Source organism: Pongo pygmaeus, chromosome 1, assembly GCF_028885625.2.
Source record: "Pongo pygmaeus isolate AG05252 chromosome 1, NHGRI_mPonPyg2-v2.0_pri, whole genome shotgun sequence".
Lineage (NCBI taxonomy): Eukaryota > Metazoa > Chordata > Mammalia > Primates > Hominidae > Pongo > Pongo pygmaeus.
The window spans coordinates 217,378,507-217,399,882 of NC_072373.2; the positions used below are offsets into that span (position 1 = coordinate 217,378,507).

At 41.8% G+C, this 21,376-nt stretch overlaps 1 pseudogene; it reads left to right on the forward strand.

Annotated features, from left to right (window-relative positions):
* Positions 1–12,086: 12,086 nt before the first annotated feature.
* LOC129009141 (histone-lysine N-methyltransferase SETMAR-like) lies at positions 12,087–13,443 on the forward strand (annotated as a pseudogene).
* The last annotated feature ends 7,933 nt before the right edge of the window (positions 13,444–21,376 follow it).

The following is a 21,376-nucleotide window of genomic DNA, read 5'->3' on the forward strand; positions in this document are numbered from 1 at the left end:
ACATTCCTGCCCAGGTGTTTGCAGCCTGTAGCTTCACTTACAAACACCAAAGAGAGGTCCTTTTGAATGGGATGCTCTTTAAACTCTCTTTCGACACAAGAATTTTCTGTTTTTCGTATTGTTTCCACCTCGAACACATAAACTTATTTTTTATTAGTCTTGAATTTTATAATATAAATGGTACCTATTTTTGGGTAGAGAGCTTAAACACAAAGGTATCTGAATAAAAATACTAACCCTCCCCAACAAAACAAAATAAATAAATAAATAAATAATAACAAAAATACTAATCCCCAAATTTGTGCTGTTAAAAGTCCTCCCTAAAAAAAGTAACAGAATTGGCCTGGCACGGTGGCTCACACCTGTAATCCCAGCAGTTTGGGAGGCCAAGGTGGGCGGATCACGAGGTCAGGAGATTGAGACCATCCTGGCCAACATGGTGAAACCCCATCTCTACTAAAAATATAAAACTTAGCTGGGCGTGGCGGCTCATGCCTGTAATCCCAGCTACTCAGGAGGCTGAGGCAGGAGAAACGCTTGGACCCAAGAGGCGGAGTTTGCAGTGAGCCAAGATCGCACCATTGCACTCCAGCCTGGCAAAAGAGAGAGACTCCGTAAAAAAAAAAAAAAAAAGCCAACAGAACTAGCTAGCCAGAGCTCTCTTTTACTACTTACTATTTACCACTATTTATTATTTTGCATTGTGATATTTACATGATACATTTTCTGATAAATGTGTTATTATACCCTCAACTAGACACACAAGCTCTTCTCTTCCTCTGTTGCCTATTTATATTTTCCTGAAAAATAAAACTGTGTTTTATTTTTCGTATACTGTATTTTCTTGGCCTCCTTTACAATGATGAGTAGTGATGGTGATAGATAGCAGCAATCTTTGTCCTGCTCCTGATAGCAAAGGAAGAGCTTTTGCCACTAATGTATTTGGTGTAGGTTTTTATTTTGCTAAGCTTTCTCATAAATGTGTGTGAAATTTTATCAAATACTTCTTTTGCATCTATTGAAGCAAGCATATGATATCTTTCCTTTAATTTCTGAATATTGTGAATAACATTAACGAAATTTTTAAATGATAAAACAACCTGGCATTCCTGGTATAAACCCAACACATAGCTTATCCATTTTATCTAATGCTGGATCTGATTTGTTAACTTTTCTATCAGGATTTTTGAAGCCATGTTCACAAGTGAGACTGACTGCTTATTTTTTCTTTCTTGGCTACCTTGTTTTGGTGTAGAATTGAGGTTATGCTAACCTCACAAAAAGAGTTGGGAAATCTCTTTTCTGTGAAAGAGTATATGTGAAACTAGAATAATGTCTCGTATGAACGTTTGGTGAAAACCACTGGTAAAATCATCTAAGTCTGGATTTCTTTCTTTCTCTCTCTCTTTTTCTCCCTTTCTTTCCTTCTCTTTCTTTTTTCTTTTGAGGCAGGATTTCGCTTGGTTACCCATGTGAGAGTGCAGTGGTGCTATCACTGCTCATTGCAGTCTCAACTTCCCATGCTCAAGCGAGCCTCCTGCTTCATTTTTAAAAAATTGGGCCAGGCGCGGTGGCTCACGCCTGTAGTCCCAGCACTTTGGGAGGCCGAGGCAGGCTGATCACGAGGTCAGGAGATGAAAACCATCCTGGCTAACACGGTGAAACCCCATCTCTACTAAAAATACAAAAAAAAATTACCCAGCCATGGTGGCAGACGCCTGTAGTCCCAGCTACTCGGGAGGCTGAGGCAGGAGAATTGCTTGAACCCAGGAGGCAGAAGTTGCAGTGAGCTGAGATCACGCCACTGCACTCCAGCCTGGGCTACAGAGTAAGACTCCGTCTGAAAACAAAACAAAAAAAAATTGGCTGGGTGTGGTGGCTCATGCCTGTAATCCCAGCACTTTGGGAGGCTGAGGCGGGTATATCACCTGAGGTCGGGAGTTCGAGACCAGCCTGATCAACATGGAGAAACCCTGTCTCTACTAAAAATACAAAATTAGCAAGGCGTGGTGGCGCATGCCTATAATCCCAGCTACTTGGGAGGCTGATGCAGCAGAATCGCTTGAACCCAGGAGGCGGAGGTTGCGGTGAGCCGAGATCGCACCATTGCACTCCAGCCTAGGCAACAAGAGGGAAATTCCGTCTCAAAAAAAAAAAATTTATAGAGATGAGGTCTCACTATATTGCCCAGGCTGGTCTTGAACTACTGAGCTCAAGTGATCCTCCTGCCTTGGCCTCCCAAAGTGCTGGGATCATAGGTGTGACACCATGTGCAGGCTGGCTGGAATTTTAATAGAAATCTTTTGAAATTACCAATTCAGTTTCTTCAATAGGGTTAGACTTACCCTACTGAGGAAACTTTAGAATTTTTAGGTGTTTTATTTCTTCTGAAATCAGTTTTGCTAAGTCATTTTTCATGAGAATTTGTCCATTAGGTTTAAATTTTCAAATTTATTGTCATATAGTTTTTGATAATGTTTTATTTTCTTTTGAATGACTGTAGCACCTATAATGATACCCCTTTTTTCATTCCTGGCATTAATGACTTGTGAATTCTCTCTCTCATTTGAATCACAGCAGTTTGTCAATGTTATAATGTCAAAGAACTAATTTTTGACTTTATTGATTCTCTCTAATGTATAGTTATTACCTCTTATTTCTGTTCTTTATTATTATTTTCTTCTTCATGATTTTTTGTGTGGTTATCTTTCGACCCCACCACTAATGCCTACTTATGATTTGATTGACATTTAAATAGTGATCAGTTTCCTGGTAATAGATAATAGTTGCTTAACTGTAATTCCAGTTAGAATATAACTGGTTTGGTTGACTAGAGTATACCACTAATTAGGCTAAAGTCAAAATTTTGATTCTTTCTTGGTCTGGTGCAGTTCCTCTGAGCCCATGGCTACAGTCAGCCACTTTACAGAGGTCAATGAAAATACTGCTATAGCTTTGGAGCATTGTAAGTGTTTCACTATTACTGAAGGGAAAAAAATACAGAAGTTTACATTCTACTACCTTTTGGCCACTTCTGTTATCTTCAACAAGTGAAAGAAGATTTTATGATCAAAAATCACAGAAGAAATGGTTTATCTGTTGGTAAAAATATCCTGATAATTCCATTTCTGTTTGAGCTGCATGTATATTATTACCCTTCAAAATACTTAAGAAATTTTCACAAATTGAGTTTTGTTTTATTATACTATTGTGATTATACATTCTGCTTTAAAAATTACTAAAATAGGTCAGAGATATCATTATTTGCAATGTGCGTAATTAATTTACCTAAAGTGTCAGCTATGGCATTTCTAAGAGTTACTTAGAGTGGTCCGCTCTGGTGGCGATCAGAGACAGAGAGTGTTCCCACGGGCAATGTTTTGTGATGCATGTGAGTTACTGTTTTTGTCAACAGCAAGTGTTAGATTCTCTTATCCTTCACGATATCTGGTGTGTCATATGCATCAGAAATGGAGAGGGCGCCTGGGCGTGGTGGCTCACGCCTGTAATCCCAGCACTTTGGGAGGCCAAGGCAGATGGATCACGAGGTCAGGAGTTCAAGACCAACCTGGCCGATATGGTGAAACTGTTTCTACTAAAAACACAAAAATTAGCTGGGCGAGGTGACGGGTGCCTGTTATCCCAGCTACTCGGGAGGCTGAGGCAGGAGAATTGCTTGACCCAGGAGGCGGAGGTTGCGGTGGGCTGAGATTGTGCCATTGCACTCCAGCCTGGGTGACAGAGTGAGACTCCTACTCGAAAAATAAAATAAAATAAAAAAAGAAGTGGAGAGGAAGCACACAGTCTTGTCAGCTTGACTCACTATTTAAATGTCAATCATATCATAAGTAGGCATTAGTGGTGGGGTTGAAAGATAACCACACAAAAAAATCATGAATATACTCTTCCTGATTTCCTGTATAACATTACGTACCACACTGATATGGTGAGAGGAATGTGAGTGGTGTAGTTAGCGAACTCCAAAACAACAGGGCTGAAAGTAACAACAATTTCCTATGATCTTGACTTGTGACCTTTAGAAAATTCTTCAGTGTTAGCCTGTCAATCATAATGTGCTGAAAATTTGAAAAAGATAATATTTTACTCTCACTGAAGATATTAATGATCTGAATATCAATCCTTTTAATTAACTGAACCAAAAGCACAATCAATCATAGATTTTTAGAAAAAAGGAAAAAAATTATCAATCACACAGCAAGTCAAGATGATTTTCGGACCAAAGATCTAAATGTTATTAGTTAAATTACATAATAGCAGGAAAAAAGGTCATTTGTAGTCTAGGAGTGGAAAAAAATCTTATAATGACTTGAAATCTAGAAGGAATTTTTTAAAAGATTGTAAATTGAACTGCCTAACAATAACAACAACAAAGTCTTCTGAATAGTCAAAATACTATAGGCAAAGAGAAAAGGCAAATCATAAACCGGGAAAATATTTGCCACTTATGTTAAAGAATTTATAGAGAGGGTTCCTAAAAGTTGAAAAAAGACTGATTTTTTTTAAAGGGATGGAAGTTGTAATTCACAGAAAATGGAAAGCAAATTATCTTTAAAGATATGAAAAATGTACTCAGCCTCACTCATAGGAGAAATGAGAAAAATTACATTAAGACACTCTTTCAGACTCCAACAGACTAACAAAAATTCAAAACTTTGACGTCAAATGCCTGGAGTGAGGCTGTGGAGGAAACAGGAACCCTCATACATTGTTAGTGGTGATACAAAATAATATAAACTCTCTAGAGGAGAATTTGGCAATATCTGGCAAAATTCCATATGCATTTATCCTTTGATGTGGTAGTCCTATTTCTAGGACTGTAATCTGGTGATACATTTGCAAACAAACAAAAACCACAAGAAAATGACATATTTGTGTTATACATTCCAACATTATTTGTAATGACAAAAGACTAGAAACCACCCAAACATCCATCAGTAAGAAATGGTTGACTAAAGTAATAAAATAATTTACATAATGGAGCACAATGAAGCTGTAAAAAATAAAGAAGAAGAAATCTGTATAGACACTGATGTGGAGTGATATCCAGAATATGTCAGTAAGGCCAGGAGCAGTGACTCAAGCCTATAATCCCAGCACTTTCGGAGGCCGAGGCCAGTGGGTCACCTGAGGTCAGGAGTTCAAGACCAGCCTGGCCAACGTCATGAAACCCCGTCTCTATGAAAAACACAAAAATTAGCTGGGCATGGTGGCACGCACCTGTAGTCCCAGCTATTCGGGAGGTTGAGGCAGGAGAATCCCTTGAACCCAGGGGGCAGAGGTTGCAGTGAGCAGAGACTGCGCCATTGCACTCCGGCCTGGGTAACAGAGGGAGACTCTTTCTCAAAAAAAAAAAAAAAAGAAAAAAAAGAAAAAAAAGAGTATATCAGTAAAGGAAATAAAATATCACCTGCAAAACAGTGTATATAGTGCACCACCTTATCAGTAAAAAAGAGGGGAAATACACACATACGTACACACACACACAATTTGCTCATAGTTTCAAATGAAAACAGAAGAAGGATAAACCAGTGGGAGAAATATTGGGACAAGGCAGGAAAGAGTGAGAGGCAGAAACACTAATGGAAATGAGACCTCTCTGAATGTATCTTGCTCTAAAGCTTTGACTTTGAAATCATTTAAATATTTTATATATTCAAAAATTAAATTAAGTCAAAAGATAGGAAATAAAGCATTTCCTAAAACTTGAAAATGAATCAAAATAGGTACTAAATTATGTATCAGATTGATGGTGTACCACAAAGATAAAAGAGCTAGTTCAAGTTACTTTTGGATGCTGCATTTGGACTGTACATCATTAGTAGAATATATTCTAAGGTCAAAAAAAAAGAACTGCAAAAATATGTAAACTTCATTCAGTAGTCTTTCTGTTAGTAGCAATGTTGGTACTATAATTTTTGAATTATTATATACGTTTTGAAGATTAATGCATTATAGCAATAAAAACTATTGTTAGAAATCAAGATTTTTGTGTGTGTAACAGAAAAGACACATACATATAAAATTAAAGAAGTTCAATCAAACCAGGCATGGTGACTCATGCCTGTAATCCCAGCACTTTGGGAGGCCGAGGCAGGCAAATCACCTGAGGTCAGGAGTTCAAGACCAGCCTGGCCAACATGATGAAACCCTGTCTCTACTAAAATTACAAAAATTAGTTGGGCGTGGTGGCAGGCACCTGTAATCCCAGTAACTGGGAGGCTGAGGCAGGAGAATAGATTAAACCCGGGAGGCAGAGGTTGCAGGGAGCCGAGACCATGTCATTGCACTCCAGCCTGGGAGACAAGAGTGAAACTCCATCTCAAAAAAAAAAAAAAAACAAGTTCAGTCAAAACTTAATGATGTCAGATTTGAGATGGAGATATTATTATTAACTTTTGAGGCTTTAAAAATATTCATTTTCTAGGTTAGTCAACAGAAGCAATAACAACAATGATGAATACACCATTCCCAACTAAAACAAGCTAGGGCTCCTTAGAGAAATGGCTAAGCACAAACTGGAGGCAGGCGAAGTATGAGTTGATCCTGGGGCTTCTTGTACTAGAAAGCAAGGATGATATCAAAGATTAATGGGAGTCACATCAAAAAGCCAATTTGTGAGGCTCCCCTGGCCTAAGATAAAATAATTAGAGCATCAAAAAGAAGAATGACCATAATTGACTAAAACATAGCAAGTATATACAAAATCAATGTATTTATAATGATAACTGAGGTGAGATTGAGAAAGAAATTGAAATAGAGACAGAAATAATAGCAGCTAAAAAAAAAAAAAAAAATCACAGGGAACCAACTCCTTACTCTGAAGGAAGCTAGGGAACCAACTCCTTACTCTGATAATTGGTAATTTAAGAAAAAGAATTTAACATTTATCCTGCCTGTTACATCTGAACTGTATTTCCAGGTTACCAAAAAGGTCTACTTGATCAAGGAAAGTTCTTTACAGGGGAATTCCAGCTAATATACTTAGAAGGAATAATAGAACAAAAATGGTTAAAAATCATCTTTTTGGCCAGGCGCGGTGGCTCATGCCTGTAATCCCAGCACTTTGGGAGGCCGAGGCGGGTGGATCACGAGGTCGGGAGATCGAGACCATCCTGGCTAACACGGTGAAACCCCGTCTCTACTAAAAATACAGAAAAATTAGCCGGGCGTGGTGGCGGGCGCCTGTAGTCCCAGCTACTGGGCAGGCTGAGGCAGGAGAATGGCGTGAACCCGGGAGGCGGAGCTTGCAGTGAGCCGAGATCGTGCCACCGCACTCCAGCCTGGGCTACAGAGCGAGACTCCGTCTGAAAAAAAAAAAAAATCATCTTTTTCTAGCCCTTATTGAATAATAGGTCCAGAGATGAGATTAATGCAAAACCTAATGGAAAATGGTGGACAGGGAAATTTACAGTGGAAGGATCAGACTGTCATCACCTGAACCAAATGACTCATCTCACCTCACTAAATGTATGCACCAGATTATGCACTGTTTGATGCATAAATAGGATTTTTTCATGACATGCGCTTGTCGAAGAGGTTGAACCAAATCTAATTCAGACTTTCGACCTCACTTTCAGATTATGGGAGAAACAAGGGTCAAACCAGTAAGTTAAAGTAATCAAACAAATGCAGAATGTGGGACATTCTACAGCAAAACGGATCCAATTTTCAAAACAAGTCAAGGACATAAGGAAAACAGGGGGAAAAGAAGTGGGGGATGTTCTTGGTTATAAAAAGACTTAAGAGCCATAATAATCAAATGCAATGAGTGGAGGAATTGGAGTATAAACTGACTAATCATTCTTATTTAGGATTTTTTTAATGTAAGTTAGACGTGATAATGATATGAGAAATGGCCTTATTTCTTAGAAATATTTTAAGGTGAATGCAATACTATGCAGCCATAAAAAAGAATGAGATCATGTCTTTTGTGGGAACATGGATGGAGCTGGAGGCTATTATCCTTAGCAAACTAATGCAGGAGCAGAAAACCAAATACCACATGTTCTCACAAGTGGGAGCTAAATGATGAGAACTCATGAACACAAAGAAGAGAACAACAGACATTGGGGTCTACTTGAAGGAAGAAAATAACTATTGGGTACTAGATTTAATAGCTGAGTGATGAAATAATCTGTACGACGAACCTTCATGACACGAGTTTACCTATATAACAAACCTTCACATGTACCCCCAAACCTAAAATAAAAATTTTTTAAAGCAATTTAAACAAACAAAGGCATAAATATTTTGAGGTGAAGTAGTATTTTGAGGTGAAATGACATGGTGTCAAGGATGTGCCTTAAATGGCAAACAAAGAAAACAAAGAAAGGCAGGGAAAGAGAAAAAGAATGGTTAGATCAAGCAAGTGTAATGAAAATCAAAACATTGAAATTGTTCAATTTGAGGAATGGGTCTATGGGGTTAATTATCCTACTTACTATATTTTTGTGATGAAAATGTTTACAATAAAATGTTTTTTTATTTTTTTATTTTTTTATTTTTGAGACAGAGTCTCACTCTGTCACCAGGCTGGAGTGCAGTGGTGCGATCTCGGCCCACTGCAACCTCCGCCTCCCAGGTTCAAGCGATTCCCGTTCCTCAGCCTCCTGAGTAGCTGGGACTACAGGTGCACACCTGGCTAGTTTTTTTTTTTTTTCTGTATTTTAGTAGAGTCAGGGTTTCACCATATTGGTCAGGATGGTCTCGATCTCCTGACCTTGTGATCCTCCCGCCTCAGCCTCCCAAAGTGCTGAGATTACAGGCACGAGCCACCGCGCCCAGCCAATAAAATGTTTTTTAAAAGTTAATCATTGGCTGGTCATGGTGGCTCATGCCTGTAATCCCAGCACTTTGGGGGGCCAAGGTGGGCGGATCACTTGAGGTCAGGAGTTCAAGACCAGCTTGACCAACATGTCCACTAAAAACCCCCATCTCTACTAAAAATACAAAAATTAGCCGGGCATGGTGGTGGGTGCCTATAGTCCCAGCTCCTCAGGAGGGTGAGGCAGGAGAATAGCTTGAACCCAGAAAGGTGGAGGTTGCAGTGAGCTGAGATGACATCACTGCACTCCAGCCTGGGTGATAGAATGAGACTGCATCTCAAAAAAAAAAGAAGAAGAAGAAGAAGAAGAAAAAGTCAATCTTTACGGCACTTTGCCAAAAATATTTCAGATGATCAATGTATCACCTCCAGATGGACCATCTGGTCACATCTGTGCTGATAATGGCTTTTCCATACAGGCCAAAAAAAAGAGGCACACAGTAAGAGTCAGTGAGAGGGGCTCTTCTGGAACTGCTCTGTCTTCATTATGTACCAAAGAAACATTTTATTTCCAAACCCTCCTTTACTTCAATGGAACAGGATGATGCAATTCATTTAGTAAACGTGTCCCATAGTCCCCAGACTTGCCTTGGCTGCCTAAAATATATAGAACAAAACCAAGCAATTTGGTTTGCTCATTCCCAGAAAGAAATATTTCTTTAGTGCAAGCACATAAAAAGACATGTTTTTATCATTTGGACTCAAAAAAAAAAAAAAGTGAACATAAGAAAACCAGTGAACACATTGGGTTGGGAATAAGAAGAGCTGAGCTGTGCCAATCACGGACTGTGTGGCCTGCAGCAAGTTGCTTCATGGTGTGTGAGATGGCATTGAGGGGATTCCCAACTTCGTTGCTTCTTTGAACACACCACTCTCTCATGCAGCAGGGAGTTTGTCCTTCCAAGAGATTCATGAACAGAACATGAGCTACAAGGTCATTCGTAGGTTCCCTTTGACTCTGAGACCTTTTGATTCTCTGACTCAGTTGCCAGTTTAATGCATGCATTGCCCATCAAAATGTCAAATGTATGTTTCAGGCCAAAATACATCACAGAGGCATGTTCACAAATAAAAAGCCCTGAAGGCCGACAGGTGTCCTGTCTGTGACTGGATCAGTCATCATACCTCTTCTTTTTTTTTTTTTTCGACGGAGTCTCGCTCTGTCCCCAGGCTGGAGTGCAGTGGTGCGATCTCGGCTCACTGCAACTTCCGCCTCCTGGGTTCAAGTGATTCTCCTGCCTCAGTCCCCCAGTGGCTGGGACTACAGGTGCATGCCATCACGCCCAGCTAACTTTTGTATTTTCAGTAGAGACGGGGTTTCACCATGTTGGCCAGGATGGTCTCGATGTCTTGACCTGGTGACCACCCGCCTCGGCCTCCCAAAGTGCTGGGACTACAGGCATGAGCCACCGCGCCCGGCCCATCATACCTCTTCTATCTGGAGTACTTACTTTCCACGAAAGACAGTAGCTTGTTTCTGGATCCACTGATCAATGTTTGGTTTTCTACAGCAATGATTCTAGAGCACACTAGAAAGCCTGGTCCAAGAATTTCTAAGGGGTTCTGGGGCCAAGAGTTGTTTGCATGTAAAGTAAATGTTTGCTTGTAACATGAGATCATGTTACAGAAGCAAAGCACCTTCTTCTTAGGCATGACACTTAATCCTTGCAACAGCTCTCTAGGGAAGACACAGATGAAGAAATGGAGTCCCAGGAAGAGAACCTAGGACTTCCTTTCCCTTTTCCAACCTATCTGTGTGAGGCAAGATTTTCTTCATATACTTTAACCAAAAGCTAACTAATTGAACACAGAAGCAGATATGAGCATCCTGCTATCCCCTGTTATGCCAGACATGGAGGAGGTTTGCAAAAGTGTAAGACAATGCCACTCTTCTCACAAATTGTTTTTGTTTTGGAAGATATAGTTATTTTTCATAAAATTCATTATGTTAATATGCAATGGGTTTATTATTGTCATTTTAAAATGAATAGATAAACACATATTTTTAATTTTCTCAGTTTTAACTTCTAGTATGTTAACTATTGGCAAATATGCCACATAAACAAAAGCTCTCTCTGTGGGCCTTAATAATATATGTGTATAGAGGTCCAGGCCAGGTGTGGTGGCTCACGCCTGTAATCCCAGCACTTTGGGAGGCCGAGGTGAGTGGATCACGAGGTCAGGAGATCGAGACCATCCTGGCTAACACGGTGAAACTCCGTCTCTACTAAACACACAAAAAATTAGCCAGGCATAGTGGCATGTGCCTGTAGTCCCAGCCACTTGGGAGGCTGAGGCAGGAGAATCACCTGAACCCTGGAGGCGGAGGTTGCAGTGAGCCGAGATCGCGCCACTGCACTCCATCCTGGGTGACGGAGGGAGACTCCTTCTCAAAAAAAAAAACGTCCTGAGGTCATGTCAAGCAAAACATCTTCATAAGCATGACACTGAATCTTTGCAACAGCTCTTTAGGGAAGATGCAGATGAAGAAATGTACTCTCAGAGAAATAAAGCTCCATTTTCAGGGACACAAAAAGGGTAAGTGGTAGAACCAGAGTTCAATCCAGGCCAGCCTGATTGCATGGCTTCACCTATTAACCACCAGGCAATGCTTGCCACCAAAATGGCCAAAGCTCTTCTTCCCAAGGATGTGTTTTTGACTAGCGACTCGATCTGATTACATTAAAACACACTAAAAAACCCTGGCTGAAACCCATCCAAACTTAACCTGTGATCAGAACTGAAATCCTTGCTTGTTCTCCACATACCAAGTTGATTCAACGGATTCCCCATCATTTCAGTCGTTTGCTAAATCAGTAAGAAATTTGCATGATGTATCAGTTACCATGTCTTCAGTTGCAAGGACCAGCAGTGCTGTAGTTTAGATGTTTGCCCCCAAATCTCGTGTTGAAATTTGATTTCCAGTGTTGGAGGTGGGGCCTAATGGGAGGAGTTTGGATCACGGGGGTTGATCTCTCATGAACAGGTTAATGCCCACCCTTCAGGGGTGGGGGTGAGAGTGAGTTCTCACTCTATTCGTTCCTGAGAGACCTGGTTGCTACTAGGTAAGTGCAAAAGCAATTGCAGTTTTTGCATTGTTGGAATTTGCCATTTGATATTGGAATACGTTCTTAAATAAATGTGGTTATGTTATACATCATTTTAATGGGCATTTCTTGCTTTATATTTTTTTTTGCTAATGACTTATTGCTTGCTGTTTATTTTACGTTTATTTTAGACTATGGAAATATTAGACAAAAAGCAAATTTGAGCAGTTTTCTTTTTCGAGCTCAAAATGGGCCATAAAGCAGCAGAGACAACTCACAACATCAACAATGCATTTGGCTCAGGAACTGCTAACGAACGTACAGTGCAGTGGTTCAAGAAGATTTGCAAAGGAGATGAGGGCCTTGAAGATGAGAAACATAGTGGCTGGCCATCGAAAGTTGACAATGACCAATTGAGAGCCATCGTGAAAGCTGATCTTCTTACAACTATACGAGAAGTTGCCAAAGAACTCAACATCAACCATTCTGTGATTGTTTGGCATTTGAGGCAAATTGGAAGGTGAAAAAGCTTGATAAATGGGTGCCTTATGAGCTGACCAAAAATCAAGAAAATCATCGTGTTGAAGTGTCATCTTCTTTTATTCTACACAATAACAGCAAATCATTTCTGAATTGGATTGTGACGTGCAATGAAAAGTGGATTTTAAGGCCGGGAGCAGTGGCTTATGCCTGTAATCCCAGCACTTTGGGAGGCTGAGGCGGGCGGATCACGAGGTCAGGAGATTGAGACCATCCTGGCTAACACGGTAAAACCCCGTCTTTACTAAAAATATATATATATATAAAAAATTAGCCAGGTGTGGTGGTGGGCACTTGTAGTCCCAGCTACTCAGGAGGCTGAGGCAGGAGAATGGTGTGAACCTGGGAGGCGGAGGTTGCAGTGAGCCGAGATCACGCCACTGCATCCAGCCTGGGCGACAGAGCGAGGCCCCATCTCAAAAAAAAAAAAAAAAGAAAGAAAAGAAAAGTGGATTTTACACGACAACCAGTGATGACCAGCTCAGTGGTTGGACCGAGAAGATGCTCCAAAGCACTTCCCAAAGCCAAACTTGCACCAAAAATGGTCGTGGTCACTGTGTGGTGGTCTCTGCTGCCCGTTTGATCCACTACAGCTTTCTAAATCCCAGTGAAACTATTACACTTGGGAAGTATGCTCAGCAAATCGGTGAGATGCACCAAAAACTGCAATGCCTGCAGCTGGCATTGGTCAACAGAAAGGGCCCAACTTTTTTCCACGACAATGCCTGACTGCATGTTGCACAATCAATGCTTCAAAAGTTGAATGAATTGGGCTACAAAGTTTTGCCTCCTCTGCCGTATTCACCTGACCTCTTGCCAACCAACTACCACTTCTTCAAACATCTCGACAATGTTTTGCAGGGAAAATGCTTCCACAACCGGCAGGATGCAGAAAACACTTTCCAAGAGTTTGTTGAATCCTGATGCATGAATTTTTATGCTACAGGAATGTACAAACTTATTTCTCATCGGCAAAAATGTGTTGATTGTAATGGTTTCTATTTTGATTAATAAAGATGTATTTGAGCCGTTATAATGATTTAAAATTCATGGTTTGAAACCGCAATTACGTTTGCACCAACCTATAAAAAGAGCCTGGCACCTCCCTTCTCTCTCACTTCCTCTCTTGCCATGTGATCTCTGCACATGCCTGCCCTGCTTCTTTGCCCTCTGCTGTCAACGAAAACAGCCTGAGGCTTTCACCAGATGCCCAGTCCTCCAGCCAGCAGAACCATGAGCCAAATAAACTTTTTTTCTTTATAAATTACCCAGGCTCAGGTATTCCTTTATAGCAACACAAATGGACTAAGACAAACATAAGGGAATGAATTATCATACATAGCAATAAGTCCACAGGTAAGGCAGGCTGCAGGCTTAGTCTGTTGTGGCTCTGGCCTTGTTTCTCTGTCTCTCTCATCTCTTCTGTTTTTGGCTGAGCCTGAGTCCCATGGGTGGATGCCAGATGGGAGCAGTAGTTCCAGGCAGCACACTCAGAAATAACCACTTCTAAAACGAAAAAAGCCATCTTTTTCTTGGGCCTCTTTTTAGGAATAAGAAAAGCTTTCCCAGAGGCTCCCACCCACAACAGAATTCTCTTCTCTTCTCCATGGTCGGGATTAGTCCCCATGCCTCTTCTAAATCAATCACTGGCAAGGGAAATGAGATCCAGATTGAATTATATTGACTGCTTGGGAGTAATGGATGTTGGGGAGTTGACGACAGGTTGTCACCTCTCTTCATGAATTACAAGTCTGTACAGCAATAATGGCCAGAGACAGGTGCAGCATCTCACTGTGGATTAGACCATTCTCACTGAATAGCAAAATTCATTCCATGATTTCAGCTCTCAGTGGTTGGAGACTATCACCAGGTGAGCTGGGCACAGGTACGGCAGCCTCAGGGCCCTATAGAGCAGGCTCAATGTCCCTCTTCTTCCTTTGACAGCCAGGCTTGGTACTTTAATGACTGCTGGACATATCAAAGTCCTTTTAATACAACTCTGATAGATGTATTAATGGTGTTGCCCTGGCCTCCTAATCTATAGCTGTTGACTGTCCTCACAACAGCACAAAATGTAATTTTCTAGAGCAACAGTTCACTTGAAGAAATGGTCATGTTTTCATGTTCAGAGAAATGATCATGAATACATGTTCAGAGGTAAGAAAACTGTGTTTGCTTTGAAGAAAAATTAGCAGTAATCACAGGTTATGTGAAAAGTCATCTGACAAATTTAGAAGGTCAGTACATGCAAATATTTGTTTGTGTTTTCAGGGCTGAATGCAAAGCTGGAGACACTTAGCCTTTATTCTAAAGGAGACTCTTTAAAATATGGATAAATGGACTGAATTTCATCCAAAGCTCAAGCTGGAGCAATGCTGCCAGACCACAAATTGACTCTTTGCAGTGTTATTTCTGGGGCAGCTGTGGTGTGGATAACTCAGAGCATGCACTGATCTATAACTGAAGGCAAATGGGCATCCTTTGGGCATCAGCTGCTACCATCATCAACTAACACTCTTCTCATTTTTAGGACTTGGCCAATGGTCTGTGTGGATGTGTTACCTTGTTAGGAAAACACACAAAAACAAATTGGAGAGTCAATAAGAAGGGGTTTAAGTTGATATTACAGAGGCCCAATGGCAGAATTGGAATCATCAGGCTTCCCATTGACACTAGGATCAAGACCCAAATCCTTCACATGCCTGTGAGGCTGGGCATGACCTGACTCCACTCACTGGCCCGGCCTCCTCTCCTGCTGCTCCCCTTGGTCTCTGCACTACAGCCACGTTGGCCTTCCTTGGCTCCTTCCTGCCTGAGAGCCTGGCCACATGCTATTTCCTCTGCTGAGAATGCTCCTCCATCTGTCCTGTCTTGGCCTGACTCCTGCTAGCCCCTCAGACCCCATGTAAACATCACTTCCTCAGGGAGACCTCTATAACCCCCTAAACTAGCTTTCATGTCCTTGTGTACTATGTTTTGAGTGTATATGTCCCCCCAAAATTCATGTGGTGGAACTTAAACCCCTAGGTAATAATATTAAGAAGTAGGGACTTTTGGGAAGTGATTAAAAGTCAACAAGTGCTCCACTCTCATGAATGGGATTAATGCTCTTTTTTTTTTAATTTTTTCTTTTTTTTTTTTTTTGAGATAGAGTCTCACTCTGTCACCCAGGCTGGAGTGCAGTGGCATGATCTCGGCTCACTGCAAGCTCCGCCTCCCGGGTTCACACCATTCTCCTGCCTCAGCCTCCCGAGTAGCTGGGACTACAGGTGCCTGCCACCACGCCCGGCTAATTTTTTGTATTTTTAGTAGAGATGGGGTTTCACCATGTTAGGCAGGATGGTCTCGATCTCCTGACCTTGTGATCCACCTGCCTCGGCCTCCCAAAGTGTTGGGATTACAGGTGTGAGCCATCGTGCCCAGCCAGATTAATGCTCTTATAAAAGAGGCTTCAGAGAGCTGCCTGGCCCTACTATTTCCTCTGCCATGTGAGCACACAACATTTGTCCCTTTTGCCCTCCTGCCTTTGGCCACATGAGGACACAGCAGCAAGGCACCATCTTAGAAGCAGAGAGCAAGCTTGCACCAGACGCTGAATCTGCCTGTTCCTGGATCTTGGACTTTCCAGCTTCCAGAGCAGTATGAAAATAAATTTCTGTTCTTTATAAATTACTCAGTCTTGGGCATTTTGTTATAGCAGCACGAACAGACTAAGACACTGGCATGTTTTACCTCCTTCTCCTTCAATGTACTTACCCCACTGCACCAACTAGTTGTTAGTGTGATTATTTGATTGCTGTTAGTCTTCCTATCCCATGACAGAAATATTCATATGAACATGAGCCAAAATGGTATTTCCTGCTTGATTTCCAATACTTATCACAGCACTTGGCACAGAGTTGGCTACCAATAAATATTTCTTGAATGGATGAATGAAGTCATCTTCACAATTCTCCTGTCTTATTTCAGAAAAGCTGATTAGTCTCTTTTCAGAGATTGCTTATATTGGGAAATAGATCTTCACTGAGCTGTCCCAAGTATTTTGTGTGATAGCCAAAGTATGCATTCTCCTCCACCTTCCCTAATGAACATTTCATCCTGCTTTGTAGGACTCTCACTGACAAGGGGTTGAGCTTAGTGCGCTTTTCTAAACACTCACTATTCATCTTTACCTTCATGTACCAAAAAACTTTCCTTTTAGGATCTCTATCCTCCAAGCTGCATTGGTAAACTAGTATCCAAGATTCAAAACTGTTCCCCATACTAAGTTATCTGTTGCTGCATAACAAGTTACTATGAAATTATATTTCATATTTGTTATTTTTATAATTTGTCTCCACCACAACAAAGAAGATAAGGACTATCTCTGAAGTGTTCCCTGCTCTAGCCTCAACTGCTGTTTGCTGAATAACATGTTACTCCAAAGTTTAGCATCTTAAAAGAACAATAAGTTCTTATTTTCTTATAGTTTCTGTGAATTAGGAATTCTGGAGCAACTGTTTCTGGCTCAAGGTCCCTCATGAGGTTGCAGTCAAGATGCCAGCCTGGGCTATGGTCAGCTGATGGTCAGCTGAAGGCTTGACTGAGGCCAGACAATCCACTTCAAGGTGGCATCACTCATATGACTGGCTAGTCAGTGCTGGTTGTTGTTAGGAGGCCTCAGTTCTTTCTCATGTGCATGTCTCCATACGGCTGCTTGAGCATCCTGACAACATGGCAGCTGATTTCCCCTAGGCCAAATGATCTAAAAGTGAAAGCAAAAAGGAAACCATAATGTCTTTTATGAACTAGGTTTCAAAGTCACACTCCTTCATTTCTGCAATATTCTGTTGGTTACAGAGATTGGACCTATTTAATGTTGAAGGGGTCTCCATGAGGGTGTGACCATCACAAGGTGAGAATCACTGGGGTCATTCCCATGAACTGGATCCAGCTTTTTTTTTTTTTTTTTTTTTTTTTTGCAAATCGAAAATTCACTTTCCTGCCTACAAATCCCCATTAGTCTTCCCATAACACATAGAAGAAAATCTAAAGTCCTTACCAAACTTCTTGCCTCAATGCCTGATGTGATCCAGCCCTTCCTTACTAAACTATCCTCATCTCTTAACTCCCCTCTCTCTCACTCACTCCACTCCAGCCACATTGGCTTTATTCTTTCTCAAAGACACCAAACTCATTCCTCTCCCAGGGCCTTTGCATTTGCTGCTTCCTCAATCTGGATCTTTCTTCTCCCAGGCACCTGCATGACTCCCTCCCCGCTTTTATTTTATGGCTCAGGTTAGATGTTCACCTCTTCTACCTCCTTAGAGAGTCCTTTCATCCCCACTGTGTTTCGGACTAGCACTCAATTCCACCCCATTCACTATTACTTTGCTCAGCTTGATGTTTCTGAATAGCAGTTGTCACAACCTAAAATTATATTGCATATTTGTTGTTTCTATAATTTGTCTCCACCTCAACAAAGAGGGTAGGGACCATCTCTGAAGTGTTCCCTGCTCTAGCCCCAGTATTTAGAACAATACCTGGTAGATGCTTGATATGGTTTGTCTCTGTGTCCCCACCCAAATCTCATGTTGAATTGTAATCTTCACTGTTGGAGGAGGGGCCTGGTGGGAGGTGATTCAATCATGGGGGCAGACTCCCTGCTTGCTGTTCTCGTGATAGAGTTCTCACGAGATTTGGTTGTTTGAAAGTGTGTAGTGCTTCCCCTTCTCTCTCTCTCCTGCCAGCCATGTGAAGTGTACCTGCTTCCCCTTTGCCTTCAACCATGATTGTAAGTTTCCAGAGGCCTCCCCAGAAGCAGAAGCCTATACAGCCTGCAGAATCATGAGTCAATTAAACCTCTTTTCCTTACAAATTACCAAGTCTCAGATATGTCTTTATAGCAGTGTGAGAATGGACTAATACAATCTGGATACTCAACTGCTATTTGCTGAATAAACGAATGATTAAATAAATAAATCTGCAAAAAATGAGAGGTTGGACTAGATCAGTTTGTAGACTAGTGCTGTCCTAAGAACTGTTTGTTACTCATTCAAGACCAAAAAGTACATAAATCAGGGCTGAATGTGGTGGCTCACACCTGTAATACCAGCACTTTGAGAGGCCAAAGTGGGCGGATGACCTGAGGTCAGGAGTTCGAGACCGGCCTGGCCAACATGGTGAAACTCCACCTCTACTAAAAATACAAAAATTAGCCGGGCATGGTGGTAGGTGGCTGTAATCCCAGCTACTTGGGAGGCTGAGGCAGGAGGATCTCTTGAACCTGGGAGATGGAGGTTGCAGTGAGCTGAGACCACGCCATTGCACTCCAGCCTGGGCAACAAAAGCAAAACTCCTTTTCAAAAAAAAAAAAAAACAGAAATCGAGAGTAAACATTGAGAAATTTTTTTAATAGCACTTTGACATTACTGTGACATCCAAGCTTATGACCAGTGACTGATCTTATTGAAGCCAGTAAAAAGTCTCCATTATAGACCAGTTTGGGTGTGTTGAACTTGTATGGTGAACCACGTGCAGCACATCCCACAAACTAATCATCTGTAATTTTTCAATGGCAGAAATGGAATCTAGATACAATTTTGGATCAAAGCTGACAAGCTAACTTTAAAATATCACCCATTTTAAAGTTAGCTTGTCAGCTTTGATCCAAAAGTGTATCAAATCCAGATCCCATTTCTGCCACTGAAACAATTATTTAAATGCAATTACAGTTTTTCAGGATAAATGATGACGGATGAAGGATTAAAGATAAATTCTGAAATTACAGCATTACTTGCTTCATCTTAGATAAAATGAATATCCCAAGTTTGTATCCCGTGTCCTTTGCAATATATACCCTGACTCTGAAGGTTTAGGTCAAGACTTTATCTTTCTTTTCAGAGAATGAGGTGGAATGACTCTTATGTAAGACAGTCATGGGGCTGGGTGCAGTGGCTCACCCCTATAATCCCAGGACTTTGGGAGGTCGAGACACGCAGATCACCTGAGGTCAGGAGTTCGAGATCAGCCTGGCAAATATGGTGAAATCTCATCTCTACTAAAAATACAAAAATCAGCCAGGTGTGGTGGCACATGCCTGAAATCCCAGCTACTCTGGAGGCTGAGGCAGGAAAATCGCTTGAACCCGGGAGGCGGAGGTTGCAGTGAGCTGAGGTCATGCCACTGCACTCTAGCCTGGGTGACAGAGTGAGACCCTGTCTTAAAAAAAAAAAAAAAAAAGCCAGAGAGCCCAGAATCCAAAGCTCAAATTTCAGTGTTGTGCCAGAATAAATTATGTGTCATCAAAAGAGATTTTGAGGTTTTCTCTGGACTATAGTATTTGGATGCAAAATTGTATTTTCTCAAGCTGCTATCTAAAACAAGATTCCACTGGATGTATGTAATGTTTTAAATAGAATTTTAAGTATTTTTGAAGCCACCAAAGAGTGCACTCTTTATACTGTAATTGTTCATTTGTATTTTCTACCTTAGAAATTCAAGAAGTCATCATTAATGTGAAACGAGCTATTTATGGTGGCTCCTGCCTGAAGTTCACGAAGCAGTGAACAGATTCTTCATTCACATTCTCCGCTGCTGCCTTTCTTTCCTTATGGGTGCGGAATGCTCTGCTTCTTGCTTCTCTATTCCTAGCTATTCAGAGCCTCAAATAACCTGAGTGCTGTCTCTGCTAGGGTCGTAGCCCAGCTCAGATCCCAGGGTCCAGCTCAGATCCCGGGGCCCAGCTCAGATCCCGGGGCCCAGCTCAGATCCCGGGGTCCAGCTCAGATCCCGGGACCCAGCTCAGATCCCGGGGTCCAGCTCAGATCCCGGAGCCCAGCTCAGATCCCGGGGCCCAGCTCAGATCCCGGGGTTTTAATTTCCAAAAGTCTTCACAGTGAATTTTCTAGCAAACAAAACCTCACTAAAGCTTTGAAGAAGAAAGTGAATGAGCTTGGAGAGTTCTGTTGAAGGAAGCTGGGATTGAGGAAGAGATGAGAGTCCTGTGTGGAAGATGGAAACCATTTGGCGAGCAAGTGGTGGGGGGGTACAAACCCATGTCTCCGAAGGAATTCGGTATACCTGATCAGGCACAGGATTCAGATCACTCACACTACACACAAATTCTGGCTTCCCTCCAGTCACGACAAAGTGATCCTGGAAGTCTTAAAGGACCCAGGGCTTTCTCTCCAGCAGATCTTTGCTTTCCATATCAAGATGTCTGAAAGATGCATTCAATGTGATAGGATGTTTTCATTTCAACAACCGCAGGGGATTGGTGCTTTAAGCATATTACCTGTTTACTGAATGCAGAGAACCTTCCTGATTCAATTTAAAAAACACCAGCTCCTCTTCCCTCATGCTCATTCCCACTCCATGCCCAGGATGCTCCGTTCCCATGAGGGACAGCCTCCAGGCAGAAGCGATGGGAACGACTCCCTTGGATATTGGAAACATATGCCAGCAAAGGTATGAAATAGAAATGCCTTCAAATGTGATTTGCACAGGGGTTTAACTCTCTCCTCTGGTGCAAGCATCGAGAGCTTAACAAGCAAGGAGGTTGTACTTTCACCCAACTGTTTGTTATGGAGAGGGGTCTGTAAGATTGGTTCCATGCCTAAATCCACAGATGCAAAGAGACACATAGCTGGTGTGATGCGGGGTTCATTTACTGAGTGGGCTCTGCTGCAGCTGGAGGGCAGCCAAGGCTGTGATTTAGATCCTTGCTGCTACCAGCACCCACTCTGATGGTTCCCCATGCCCCAGCTATGTGTCCCCTCTTCATCTTGTTGCCCACCGTGGAAGTCCTTCATGAACCACAGATTGATTCCCAAGGTGGGCTGGGATTAGCCGGAGCTGATTTCAGAGCTCAGATTACTGAGCATGGTCTGACCCCCAGTGGGCTGCCTGGCGGCAAGGCTTTTCCCCCAATGAACAGTTACGCTCTGGTGCAAAGCACTGGGGA